The following is a 13,043-nucleotide window of genomic DNA, read 5'->3' on the forward strand; positions in this document are numbered from 1 at the left end:
TTAAAATCCACCCCCCATCTAAGGCAGTGTGATACCTGATGGAAGAGAACAATGGGAGGAGTTGATGGTGTAGATATCTAATATCACCATGCATCTGATGTGTGTCTCCCCAGGTGACATGAAAGCTGGAAGCCACTGCTGGCCTGTGACTTGTTTAAGTTGTGTATAATTTTGGCCTTTATGCTATGTATATTTCTTGTTGGGCTACATTACCAGGACTTGTTTCATGACATATACTCCAATACTGACAATGTAATGTAGATGCTAAGCTATGTGATCACCACTAAAGTGCATGTGAATTCGGAGAGTGAGTCTTGCATCCGATTATGACCAAATTGGGGCCCATTTTCCAGTCATAGCCATGCTCAGTCCTCGCATGTCTTCCATTCAGGCTGAGGTGCTCGCTGACAGTGGCTCCGCCGCGCGCCGCCGCTCTGCCGGCTGCGTGAGTTCGAACCCAGGCCGCCTCCGCTGCCGTGAGCCGCCGGGCCGACCCGTCCGCCAGCGGCCCGCCGCCGCCGCCGCCGCCGCCATGGAGGACTACGAGTCGACGCTACTGGTCAAGCAGGAGGTGTTCGTCTACCAGATCCCGCCGCGACCTCGGCAAGGGGATACCGGTGAGGGGGCGCCACCGGCACTCAGCGGCTGGCCAAATGACGCCATCTTTACTCCCTCTGTTTGGCAGTGGCTGGACAGCGGCCCTAATTATGTGTGCCATTCGACCTCGTGTCCCCTTCGCCGTCCCTCTCGCTTATGCACTGTGGTAGCTGACACGTCTCTCTGTGGCTCCGTGGCTGTCTGACTTCCGCCGTATGTTACAGTCGCAGAGCTCAGTGTTCCGGTTGTTAAGCGGCCGTCTAGCCCCCGTGGGAGGCTGCTGGCCGCGCGGCCTCGCTCTGGACGCCACCGCGGCCGGGGTACACCCCACGTCCCCGTGACACGCCGCCTCCCACCGGGCAGGGCGGCTGACTGGAACCTGGGTACGCCCGACTGGACGGGGCGCATGAAGCTGACGTCGCGCGGCCGCGCCTGCACCATCCGTCTGGAGGACCGCAACTCGGGCGAGCTGTTCGCCAACTGCCCCATCGACGGCTACACCCAGCGTGGCCATCGAGGCCGTCACCGACTCGTCCCGCTACTTCGTGCTTGCGCATCATGGACGACGGCGGTGAGCGTTGGATGGGCCTGGATGGTCTGGGCTCCGGCGCAGTTTACACTTCGGAGTCGTTAGTGGCTGGTATCAACCCGGCGAGTGTCTTCTTCACCGCACTTACGTATCCACATCATCGGGCATTAGGGAATGCAGCATTCTTTAATGGTCTCCGGGCATTTATTGTGATTAGTTACCATCTTGCCTGAAATACCACGCTCCTTTTTAGTGAGAGGGCAATTCTCTAATGCAGGGCCATATCTTACACTTCTTCTATTATTTTTTTGCGTCGGATGTCGTCATCACACGGCTGCGTCATGACTGGGCGTGTCCTGGGGGCTGTTGAAGCGCGCGGCGTGGAGGATCCGCGCCGTGCGAGGTGCCCGTCGCAGGTTGAAGCGTGTTGTGTGGAGGACCCCCTCCCTGCTGACAAGGGCCTGTCGCGGCGTCGAAGCGTGCGTGCAGAGTACCCACGCCTGCTGAAGGCGCCTGTCGCGGGTCGAAGCGTGCTGTGCAGAGTACCCACGCCCTGCTGACAAGGCGCCTGTCGCGGGTCGAAGCGTGCTGTGCAGAGTACCCACGCCCTGCTGATGAGGCGCTGTCGCAGGTCGCACGGCGTTCATCGGCGTCGGATTCGCCGACCGCTCGGACAGCTTCGATCTCAACGTGGCGCTACAAGACCACTTCAAGTGGGTCAAGAAGGAGCATCAGATCGAGAAGGAAAAGGACAGAACCGACACAGGAAACTGGACCTGGGCTTCAAGGACGGTCAGACAATCAAAATCAACATGAAAATTGCCGTGAGTGGTTCAGGCTTGGCTTGTTTGCAGGCTTGGCCCGCCTGTATTACACGTAAGCTGATTTGGTGTCTGTAACTCTTCGTTATGGTGCGGCATATCCTGGTTGTATCGTCGTGTCTTGTGCCACAAGTAGTTGACCTTATGTCATTTGTCTATCCGGAGGTGTCTCCAGCCAAACTATTCCTTTCTGCGCAAGACTGTGCGTTGGTATTTTTGTATTTTATGTGTTAATGCTTGAGGTAGCTATCTCTGATCAGCGGCTGCTCAAATTTGTTCACGGTTCGTTGACACCTTCAGTGCGTTATAACTGCAGCCTACTCCATGAGTGTTACTCCAGCCCGTTCGCAACGGATCCCCCGCCGCCCTGGTGCACCCTCACCCCGACCGTAACTCGCTCCCGTCTCCGGCAGCGTAAGAACCAGGAGGGCGGCGAAGACGAGGACCACTCGCCCAGTCATCGGGCCAAGCCACGCGGCTCGGCCGGCTCGGGCGCCGGCCTGGGCCTGCCTGCCCGCCGCCGCCGGCGCGTCCATCGCGGCGGCCGCCCGGCCCGCCCGCCGCCCCCGCCCCCGTTTTCCCGCGCCCCGCCCCTACCCGCGCCCGCCGCCCCCCGCCGCCAGCGAGTGGGGCGATTTGCGCCTCGGCCAGAAGGTGAGCGGACTGGACGGCCAGGCAGTCGGCCGCTGGTGTCTTCGGCGCTGGTGGCGTGGAGCTGTTGACACAGAGTGTTTGTGTGGCAGCGTCGTAGAAGCCGTCACGCTTGCCACCTGTGCTGGGCTGTAAAACATCTCCCCCATATCGCTCGTCCCTCGCAAAGCGCACCCGCACAGTGATCAGTCCGCAGAGAGGGTCTGCCTAGTGCCGGGCCGGTCGCATGACGGGCCTTCTCCACCGCAGCTCCGGCCCGGCCGCCACCACAACCCCTCCAACAACTGGTGCAAGTTCTGAGCTGGCCGCGCACCAGCTTGAGCCGTAACGAGGCCCGCCGCCGCCGGCGTCGCGTGTTAGGTGCACACAGAGGGGGGCCTCGCCAGCTCCCCGCCGCTGCCAGCGGCCTGGAGCGGCGGCTCGGCGCAACCGGCGCGGCGCCGGCGCTGTTCAACCCCCGGCAGGGCGCCAGTCGCCCGGCCGCGAGGACCGGGCAGGACGGCGGCGGCGGCGCACCCGGCCGCGCGTGCTGGCGGTGATGTGATGGAGGGCGGCACCGGCGGTGGCGAGCGTGGCGCCGGCCGGCCGCGGTGGTAGGCGATCTGTTTACGCGGAGGATAAGCGCGCGGTGGAAGATGTGGATCGAGCACGGCTGGTGCTCCCGTTGTTAAGGAGTATGTTAGATGGTGGTATGTGGTGACAGCGGATTACCAGGGCTGGTCCGAGCAAGGCGTCTGATTTATGTCGATTTCTGAGTGTGTTTTGTTTCTGGCGATGCACCTTCGGGAACACCTTTTCAATCTGTCGTATGTGTGTAGGCGGCAGATATCTGGCAACGAGTTTCGTAATGAGTCGAGGCGCGCTGAACTGCGGTCGATCATGCCATTGTTCTGGTAGCCTGTGAAGCATTACGCAGATGTACTTACATACCTGCATGTTTGTGGGCACCGGTTGGTCGCGACGCTTGTGACTGCAAAACATCCCAACCAGTAGGGCCAAGCGCGCTGGCGACCAGTACCGTAATCCCGCGCGTCACTGCACGCCCGCTCTTATGGGTCTGGTTCTGCATGATAGCCTTGGCTCTGGGCACCCCGTCGTGCCGCCCCTGTCCTTGAGGAAGGCCGATGTTGCGATCACTGGGTGTGGTCCCCTGCGAAGGGACTCTGGTGTTGTGGTGGTGCGGGGTGGTGTGGAGGTGTCTAGCTGTCTATCTCTGGCGACGTTGTGTTGTGCCGATGGTATCAAGAGAACATGTACTTAGACGTCTGCTTATTCGCTGAGCCCTTGCATTTGACATGGAGCTATAGCTGCGCTGCAGTAATCCGTGAACCCTGCGGAGCTGAAAACGAGTTATCGCTACATCTAGGTACATATGTGTACTGGCAAAGCTCGATGAGACACGTGGTACACGTAGCGTAATCTTTCCCTTTATATTTACAGATGGCTTGGAGTTACTCGAAGATTTTGGTGTATGCGCTTAGCAGACTGAGTGTGCGAACCAAGAAGCATGCGAGTTTTTTTCATTTCACCAGAGGGCTGGAACCGACTCAGTTGCGTTTGGTGTTGAAATATGTTAAGCCCGGTTCGCTTCGTCGGAACAGCGGAAGCGGCCTTCCCACACAAACATTCCTGCCTTCTACGAGCTGTTTCCTTCGTTTATTGTCCTGTTTTGTATCGCTTACGGTTACAGCAGTGCCGTTTTCATAATATACGAACGAGAATGTTGCTCAATGTCTGATTTTGCGCAGGTAAAGGAATGCACGGCACCGTCGCAGCGAAGGGCTGCATGCCGTACCAAGGTCTGTTATGCTATTGCCGCTGGGCGCGGTAGCCAGCCTTATCAAGTGAAACCATGCTGACACTGGTAAGTGTTGGTGCCACGAAACCACCGGGATGATGTCAAGTGCAGAAATTCTTAAGTCCAGGCTCCTGGCTAGTCGGGGGCCGGGCTCGCCCTCAAGGGTCTTGCGAAAAAAGGTTCGTCGACGCCGTGCGAGTGAGTCTTTCAATCTCTACCATGGGCGTGGAGATGTGACCGCGAAGGCGTTGACCTCCCCTTAGCTTTTTATGGCATGGGCAGCAACGCTGTGCGCCCATCCGCAGACTTTTTAAAGTTTTTATGTGCAGTTAAAGCGCGTTTTAGAAATACAGAGGCACACGTCGTGGAAAGACGATCACTTTCGAGAGGCAAAAAGATGACTCGCAGTTCGCGGAACGCCTTTTTGTTGACCGCTATATGACGACTTCCGTAATTAGAATATGTAAAAGTCGTGCCAAAAAGGAGAATCATCAAAATGGCGGGATCGCAAATTGGACGGATGGAAGAATGTTGACATCCCAAAATGGCGACCTGCTGGATGCCGAATCTCGAAATGTAGTTTACGCCAAAGAGATTTGATGTCGAAATACCGTGCGACCAAACGGCAACTGCAGAATGACGACATCTAAAAAAGCCGACATGCCAGAATGACGAACAGCTGACTGGACGAACCTCGAGGGTCATTTTGAAAATATGGACGCATGTGAATTATCGCAGAATAACAAAATCTGCCCGAAAGCATTAACTGATCCGCAGTCAGGGTGCCGAACAAACAAAATAGATACCTTCGACGGACAAGCTTGCTACGGTGCTAGTTGACAGCCTCACAACAGATGGAATGTTCGCGAGCGCGATCTTCGCGAGCAATTGTAAGTAGTGCTCCCTCGTATAAACAAGGTGTGGTCGTCCACCGATGGCGATTCCCGCTGCCGGCAGGTGCTTCTCCCTCTGTGCCGTCATGTACACATGATCACGCCCGCCACGGACGGAAGAGTATTTTTGATTGACCACCGTAACTTTGAAAATCCCTCCGCGGCTCGCTAGCGGGCATTAAGTGATGACCTGTCAGGGTTAACCGAAGAAAATGAATACCTTCTAAGGACAAGCATGTCCAGGTGCCAGCTGACACCCCCCCACAGCAGTGCCCTGAAGTGCACATGCTCGGGCTCCTTGTGCGGGCTTTATAATATCTATTCTAAACTGCATGTTGGCCACCTCGTTTCGGTCGGGCGCCTTATTCAGCAATGCGCAATCAGGAGGCCGTACAAACAAAATATGTTGTCTGCCAACAGCCAATTAATTATGCCGAACGAAAGCACCCATAGTGTTACCGTATGCACATGGTATTCAACCCGCGCGCACAGCAATAAGTATTTTTAATTCGCCACCATATCCATTTTCAGTTCGCCACCAAATTAAGTGAAGCTCCGTCAGGGGTTCACCCCAATAAAATAGAAGACTGCAGCATACAAGTTGTTCCAGTGCTAGCTGATAGCTCTACAATAGTGCCATCAAATACGCATGGTCACACTCACTCGCGCACGAGTACGGGTGTTTTCCCGGTCTGCCGTTTGCTAGCCTCAACGGCGTCGCCAGGCCGGCCGCGTTCAGTAATGCGCTGTAAAGAGGTGATACGAACAAAACAGATGGCCTGTGGCAACGACCGATCAATGTTGCCAGCCGATAGCAATGCCAATACACCGGCTATAGCAATAAATATAAATGCCGGCCTATACCAATAAATATAAATGCCGGTCATACCAATAAATATAAATGCCGGCCATGACCAATACATGTAAATGCCGGCCATACCAATAAATATCTGTTTTTGGCCACCGTATGTTTGCAAACTCCACTGCGGCCAGCACACAAACATTGGTCGGTGCGCCGCCAGGACGTCAACCCAGTGGAATGGATGCTTTTGACGGACAAGCGGACCACACGGACCCAGTTCCAGCTGACAGCCCTGCAGCAGTGCTTCAAATGCACACTGTCGCAGCCTTATGCACGATGAGTTGGTGTCCCAGCCTGCGCGTGTTGGCAACCACTCTCTGCGTTCGGCGAGCCTCACTTAATTATCTGCCGTCTGCGGTCAAACGAACGAAATGGGCATTGTATGCCGACGGCCGATAACGTCCGCCGGCCGTCAGCACTCCCACAACATGATCATCTGCGCGCAGGTCGCAGTCACCGCGCACGACAATCAGTAGTTCTGATTGACCACCGTATGCTTGCAAATCGTCTCTGCAGCCGGCCCGCCAGCATTGAGTGCAGCGCTGTCCGGTGAACAAACCAATAGCATGAACGTCTTTAACGAATAAGTTTGTTGCCAGCTGATAGCCGTACAACATCGCTATAAAGTGAAAATGACCGGACTCTCCACCGCGATTACCGATATTTTTTTCCCGCCTGCGTATGTTGACAGCCACACCCGCGTGCGTACGGCCGCCTTCAGAAATGCGCCGTCAGCAGCCATATGGGCGAATTGGGTGCTGTTTGCCGACGACTGATTAACGTTGCCGGCTGCTAGCGCTTTCCACGGTGTTATCGCGCACACGTGGCTGCACCCGCCGAACGCCACATCAAGTATTTGTCATGGACCGCTGTAACTTGGAAATTACCGTTGCGGCCGGCCCAGCCACAGAGTAATTCCATGGCAGCATACGTCGTGGAACATTTAGCTGATACCGTGTCCAAACAAGAATACACCAAAGACAATTCACAATTCCCGCAAATAGTCACAGCGACGAACACCGTATTCATAGATCAGGAGTGGGTTTGGCTTTCCTGCCATCTAGGGACGTGCAGACGCCAGACGCCTGATGACGTCAGATTGCAGCATAATCAACTTCTTTCATTGTGATCTTACTGCCGATTTCAATCCCGTGTAAAACTGCAGCTTTTTGAGAACCTTAGCTGGAGCGAAATTCACAGAAACATCTTTTTGAGATTCTTCGAAGCCCTCTTTGAGATGCAATCAGGTGGAGGATCTACCTTCGAAGTATGTTTTATTAACTCACGGCCGGCGTCGTAGGGCACTATGATTCAGTACGTCCCACGGCTGTTACAAAAAAAAACAACAAAAACATTCCTTGCATCCAAATGGAAAGAGCGTTGTGATCTCTGTCGTGTGACCCTCTGATCCCCAGTCGGCTGAGCCTTGTCGTGCTAAAATAATCCGTTTTTTCCGTGGCTTACCAGGGGCGCTGAGTGAGGACCGTGGCTCATGCGGCACGTTCTCGATCTAAAGACAGGGGCACACGTACGTGCTATCCCCTGGGACGCCTCCCTCCTTGCCAAACTGATGGCATGCATTGTATGTACCTGGCTAAATGTTGACAAAAAATTCGGGATAAACACATAAAAGACTCGTGAGGCAACACGAACGGTAGCGTTCGTGACCGGTCTTGTAAGTACATTGAAAACGCACGTTTACGGAGAGCATACGGGATCACAAGGTGGACACATGTTAGCATAATAAGCGGCAGTGGAACATGGCGCAACAGATGCCTATTTTAAGACAATAAATTTTAGCAACAGTAAAAGATCACGCGGATCCCAGGATATGATATTTGTTACACAGCCGTTATCTTCTCCCGTGGCTTACCAGGAAAACGCGATTTTGGAACTTTGACGCGCTCACGTCTAGCTTTAAAGCGACTCGACACGCTTTTTGAGCAACGTCGTGCGGTTACAGAGTCTAAAAACAGTTTTCTAGTCGTTGCGGTGAACACTGGCACCCATCGTCAAGGTTTTTATGCTTTTGCTTGGTACGTGTCGTTGAAACCTTTCGGTTTGGCCACACGTATTTCGCGCAGACCTTGGCACAATACCACGTATTGGGTGCCAGAACATGAAAGCTTGTATGGCTGGAATGTTCGTGATGCTGGTGCAGTGTTCTTTAGGTGTGGGGTTCTTGGTAAGCAGGTAACTATACGGCCTTATAAAACCTTCATACTTTTCCCGTTGGGGATGGGTGGTTCAAATCAGCATTGGCGGGGGAAATGATCACCCCCAATAGTACATAAAGTTGCGCCCCTGATTCTCAGCATAGAAACCCGTGGTGCCAATTAATTTCTATCTTCAGCCCAGCGTGTGCCGCTGGAGCGAGCAAATACCTGTATGACCTTGCCCCACACTTTTAAGGTATCCCGCCGTTGCACGCCACGCCATACCCGTAACGCTGCATGTCCGTTTCGCTGGTCTCTATTTAAGACGCAGAAGATCAGTCTCCTTACGTCATATATAATGTTTTATCAGTTACTCTATCACGAATAACTTGAACCCACGGATGAAGTTTCGCAAAATAAGCTGGCTGGGGGCTGATGACGACGAATTGGCTAAATCCATTCTGACACGCAAAGACGGGTCTATCCCCGGATTGCACCCTATTTCTTCACAATATTCGGGTTACTGGCGGCTGCCCTCCCCGTTCCCACCACTCCCGCTCAATGGGCCAGGAAACCTCTCCCTCGTCGGAACGCGAGGCACTCAGCGTGTTCCAGAACTGTTCCCCCGAATTCCCGGAACCTGTGTATATGTTCTCTAAGTAATAGTTACATATATCGGCACGGGGTGTCGCGTGTATCGCTCGTTGGCCGCGGCTGTCCCACGCCGCGCGTGCCCAGAGGCGCGAACAGGTGGCAGAACTCGGAGAAGCCGGAGTCTCGTGCCGACTAATCTGGTTTCGATCCTACGGACATTGCTCACGTGTGAGCGATCTCAATTTCAAACTGGTGTTGGACGTGAGAGCACCGCTCGTATCGCGGAGTCTGTGCTGAAACGACCTTTGATTTAACGCGACGCGGGTGAAACATTGTGAAAGATCGGCCTCCGCACTTCGTGGTCGAGGAAGTTCGGCGCTGGGCCGTTCCCGCCACCTGTCGCCGAAAGCGCGCCAAAGAATTGCCGTTATTGCGGCACACATCTGACGGGACGGGCCCGTCTGTTCTGCTCAGCGCTGACAGGGGGTCAGCGTGTCCAAACTGCCCAGGACGTCTCAGTTGAGCCGGAACGGGACAAGGCCGACGCCATACAGCCGGGTTTCGCCAGCTGACGCCATGCTGCATGCCGCACTGTTACTAGAAGCTGTGAGGGATGATAAGAACAGCTGATGGCCAGACACCGTGTCAGACAAGAAACAGCATGACACACTGGTGGTTTCGCTTCGAAAAAAGCTTTACAACTGTGCTTTACTTTTACCAGAACATCAAAACGATATTTCACGCATTTTCAATGGACATTGGCAGTACGCCAGCCACCAAGCAGTGACCTGCCGGCACGCTTTAATCAGAACGGCGCTGACTGTCGTATCTTTGTGCATGCCGAGCCCACTGCCGTCAGCTTGTAGTGTATAACTTAGGCGCGGTCTCGGCAGATAGCAGCGTTTCGACTCGGCTTATATTCCTGCGGCGAGTGAAGCCTGCCCAGGGGCCGAGCTCAATGAGTTCCTCACTGGCATCTGCGCCCTACACCATCAGCGCTAGCCTCGCTTGCCGCCTCCAGATAAGTCCCACATCAGCAGAGTTGGCGGCACCACCACCATCACCAGCCGGCCGCACGGTCCCCAGCAACCACAGAAACTGCCGTCACCCTCATCGCCATCACCAGCCGGCCTTGTGGCAATGTCTACAGCAGACTGTACAGTAACGTCACCAGCAGACTGCGCGTCGTCGCCTCCCCCACCAGCTGGTGGGTGGCGTGACCAGCCGCACTAGGATCCGCGTCATGTTCACAGCCGCGTTGTCCGCCGTTGTCACCAGGACCGGTTTGGGAGCCTCAGTCGGAATCACCATCGTGTTGTCAGCACCCCGGATTCAGAACCCGTCCCGCCACCATTCGTCGTTTGTTCACCACCGGTCCGTCACCAGGACCGGTTTGGGAGCCTCAGTCGTCATCGCACCGGTTCAAAACCCCGTCCGCCACCATTCGTGTTGTCACCACCGGTCCGTCACCAGACCGGTTGGGAGCCTCAGTCGTCATCGCACCGGTTCAAAACCCCGTCCGCACCATTCGTGTTGCACCACCGGTCTTCACAGAACCGGTTGGAGCCTCAGTCGTCATCGCACCGATTCAAAACCCCGTCCGCCACCATTCGTTTGAATTCCCTCCGCAGCGATCACCAGTCCGGAGCCAACGACCGGCAAATTCCATTCGAATGGTTTGCAAAGCAGAAGATAACGAGAAAATGACCTGCTGGGAGCGGCGAAACGTTGAGCAGTCCCAGCAAAATCGGAAGGGCCCGAACGGCAAGCGGACTACACGCCCAACCTGCTCAGTGGAGGACCAAACTTGATAACCCTGCACCAGAGACAGACTGGCCTGCCATTTCCGTTTGGGCGTCTATGTCACCGCAGTCACCGGTGACCGAGTAGCGCCTGTCCCAAAACCGCGCCCCCTGTCCCCAGTTCCAGGCCATAAGCCGTGGCACTGGCTGAAGACTTCATGGTCACGTGAGGCGTAGAGGACGTGAAATAGAAAGACGGCATGAGCGTGCACAAGCGTGTGCCAAAGCTGATTTGTGCTCCAGTTAGGCTACATTTGGCACGCTATTACACTTCACTAGAATATACTGAAGCTTGCAAGCACATGCTATGGACGCAAAGCGATTGCAATAATTAGCTTTCTTGTGAGAGCTGTCCTGTATAGATTTTGAGACAATGCCTGTAAAGCTGACATGACATCGATATATTTTTCATTTCGCCACCTGCTTTCAGCCCAGTATTGCATCTTCTGCCTATTATGACACCCTTTATCAAGACCGATTATTTCCGTCAGAACATAATTCACCCTGCACACAAAGACCGCTGCCCCGGCCAGAAGGTTCACTGAAATCAGCCTGCCATTGGGAGCCAGGATGAACCAGCCCCAAAGAAACGCTTTGAGCTGTCACAGCGCTCAGGGGAAGCTTCCAACCGGTCAACGAACGGCATCGTCATGGACCAAAGAAGCGGAGCTGAGGAGGCCTTCACAATGGCCTCCGGCTAAATGGGGTTATAGAAGACCTGTGAGCCGCGGCAGCGTTTCGTGACAAATGAATGGGGAGCGGAAAAGGACCCCGGTCTTTTTAAAAAGGATATCTTCCGCTATATTCGGAGAACTCTGCAGACGTCTGCATAAACCCACTGCGCCTTCTTTGCCGTAATTGGATATTTGTTGTGTGGTAGCGTTGCTGTATACACACACCACACCACACACACACACAAGCACACACACACACACACACACACACACACACAACACACACACACACACACACACACACACACACCACACACATATATATATATATATATATATACATATATATATATGTGCATACATACACATGTAGGTGTATATAAATATGCATACACACCACACACCACACACACACATATATATATATATATATATATATATATTATATATCTATATATATATATATAGATATATACGTGATACCCATTTGTCATTCTGGAGTTTTTTGCGTTGGTAGCTTGAGCTTCTCTCGTGAGAACTCATATTTCCTAAATGTACCTTTCCACTGATAATTGCGTCACAGAAATAACGAATGCGAGCCTCGCATTTTCCGAATAGCTCGCATGCCTACCATTGGAATTTTCCAAATAGCTCGCACGCCCACCATTGGCATTTTCCGAATAGCTCGCACGCCCACCATTGGCATTTGTGTCGAACGTTCAGTTCAATAACAAGACATCCGCCGGATAGGGGAGATGTTGCCGTACCAGACCATCAAACTCACACCAAGAGCTTTTTGCATGACTTTTATATGCCGCAGACATCGCGCACAAAATAATAATTCCAATTTAACGACCATGTCGGCTGTAGACTGAAATGCACCAGACCTATAATGTGCTTGAGTTCTTTGTGAGCCTCCGGAGGGTGGTGTCTCTCGCAACAACTCACGGAGTAGGCGACAGCAATGGGCGATTACTGCACGTTAAGTGTCCAGGAGCCCTGCACGTTCACTCTGAAACCGAACTCCGGTTTCCCACAGCACAGCCGGCTGACTCCGACCCCACCGGCTGACCCCGACTCTCTACCGACCGATTCCGACTCCGCCCGTCTAACTCCGACTCCGCCGACTGCGCTCTGCTCCAAAAGCGCAGGAACGAACGCCGGTCTTGTCGTGACTTGCGAGATGTCGAGATAATGTCATCGTTCTGAAATACACATGCCTGGCCCCTCATTTGCTCTTGCCAGCACCGTGTTCTCTACATTCTTGTGCAGCACATTGCCAGACACTTTTTCTGACCTTTCCCGTCCCCCACCGTCCTTCCTTGGCGGCCTTTATTGGTCATCCCCAAGCACCCTTCTGCATCATGACTGTCCGTCACCAAACTTGGCCACCCTCACTGTCATCGGACCCGAGAGCATTGCCGCCCGGAGCAGGGGAGTAGTTTAGCAAAAACAAGTTGGGAGAGGGGTGAAAAATCGCTAAACCACGTTTTTTAAAAAATTTTACGAACATTTTGAGTGGATGGATTTGTGAGATCGGAGCTAACGCTAGGCAATGCTTGTTGCGTTAGCCCTGATCCCTGACATCCGATCGGGCCGTTCCAGGTCAATGGTAGAATTGGTGGCAAAAGTTGAATGCGCCGCAATGCTCGGCACGGTCCGTCCT

The 13,043-nt window shown here is 53.9% G+C and overlaps 1 pseudogene; it reads left to right on the forward strand.

Annotated features, from left to right (window-relative positions):
- The first annotated feature begins 485 nt into the window (after positions 1 to 485).
- Positions 486 to 2,898, forward strand: LOC119097470 (NECAP-like protein CG9132; annotated as a pseudogene).
- Positions 2,899 to 13,043: the final 10,145 nt, after the last annotated feature.

This window comes from Pollicipes pollicipes, unplaced genomic scaffold (genome assembly GCF_011947565.3).
Source record: "Pollicipes pollicipes isolate AB1234 unplaced genomic scaffold, Ppol_2.1 Scaffold_4295;HRSCAF=5057_pilon_pilon_pilon, whole genome shotgun sequence".
Taxonomy (NCBI): domain Eukaryota; kingdom Metazoa; phylum Arthropoda; class Thecostraca; order Pollicipedomorpha; family Pollicipedidae; genus Pollicipes; species Pollicipes pollicipes.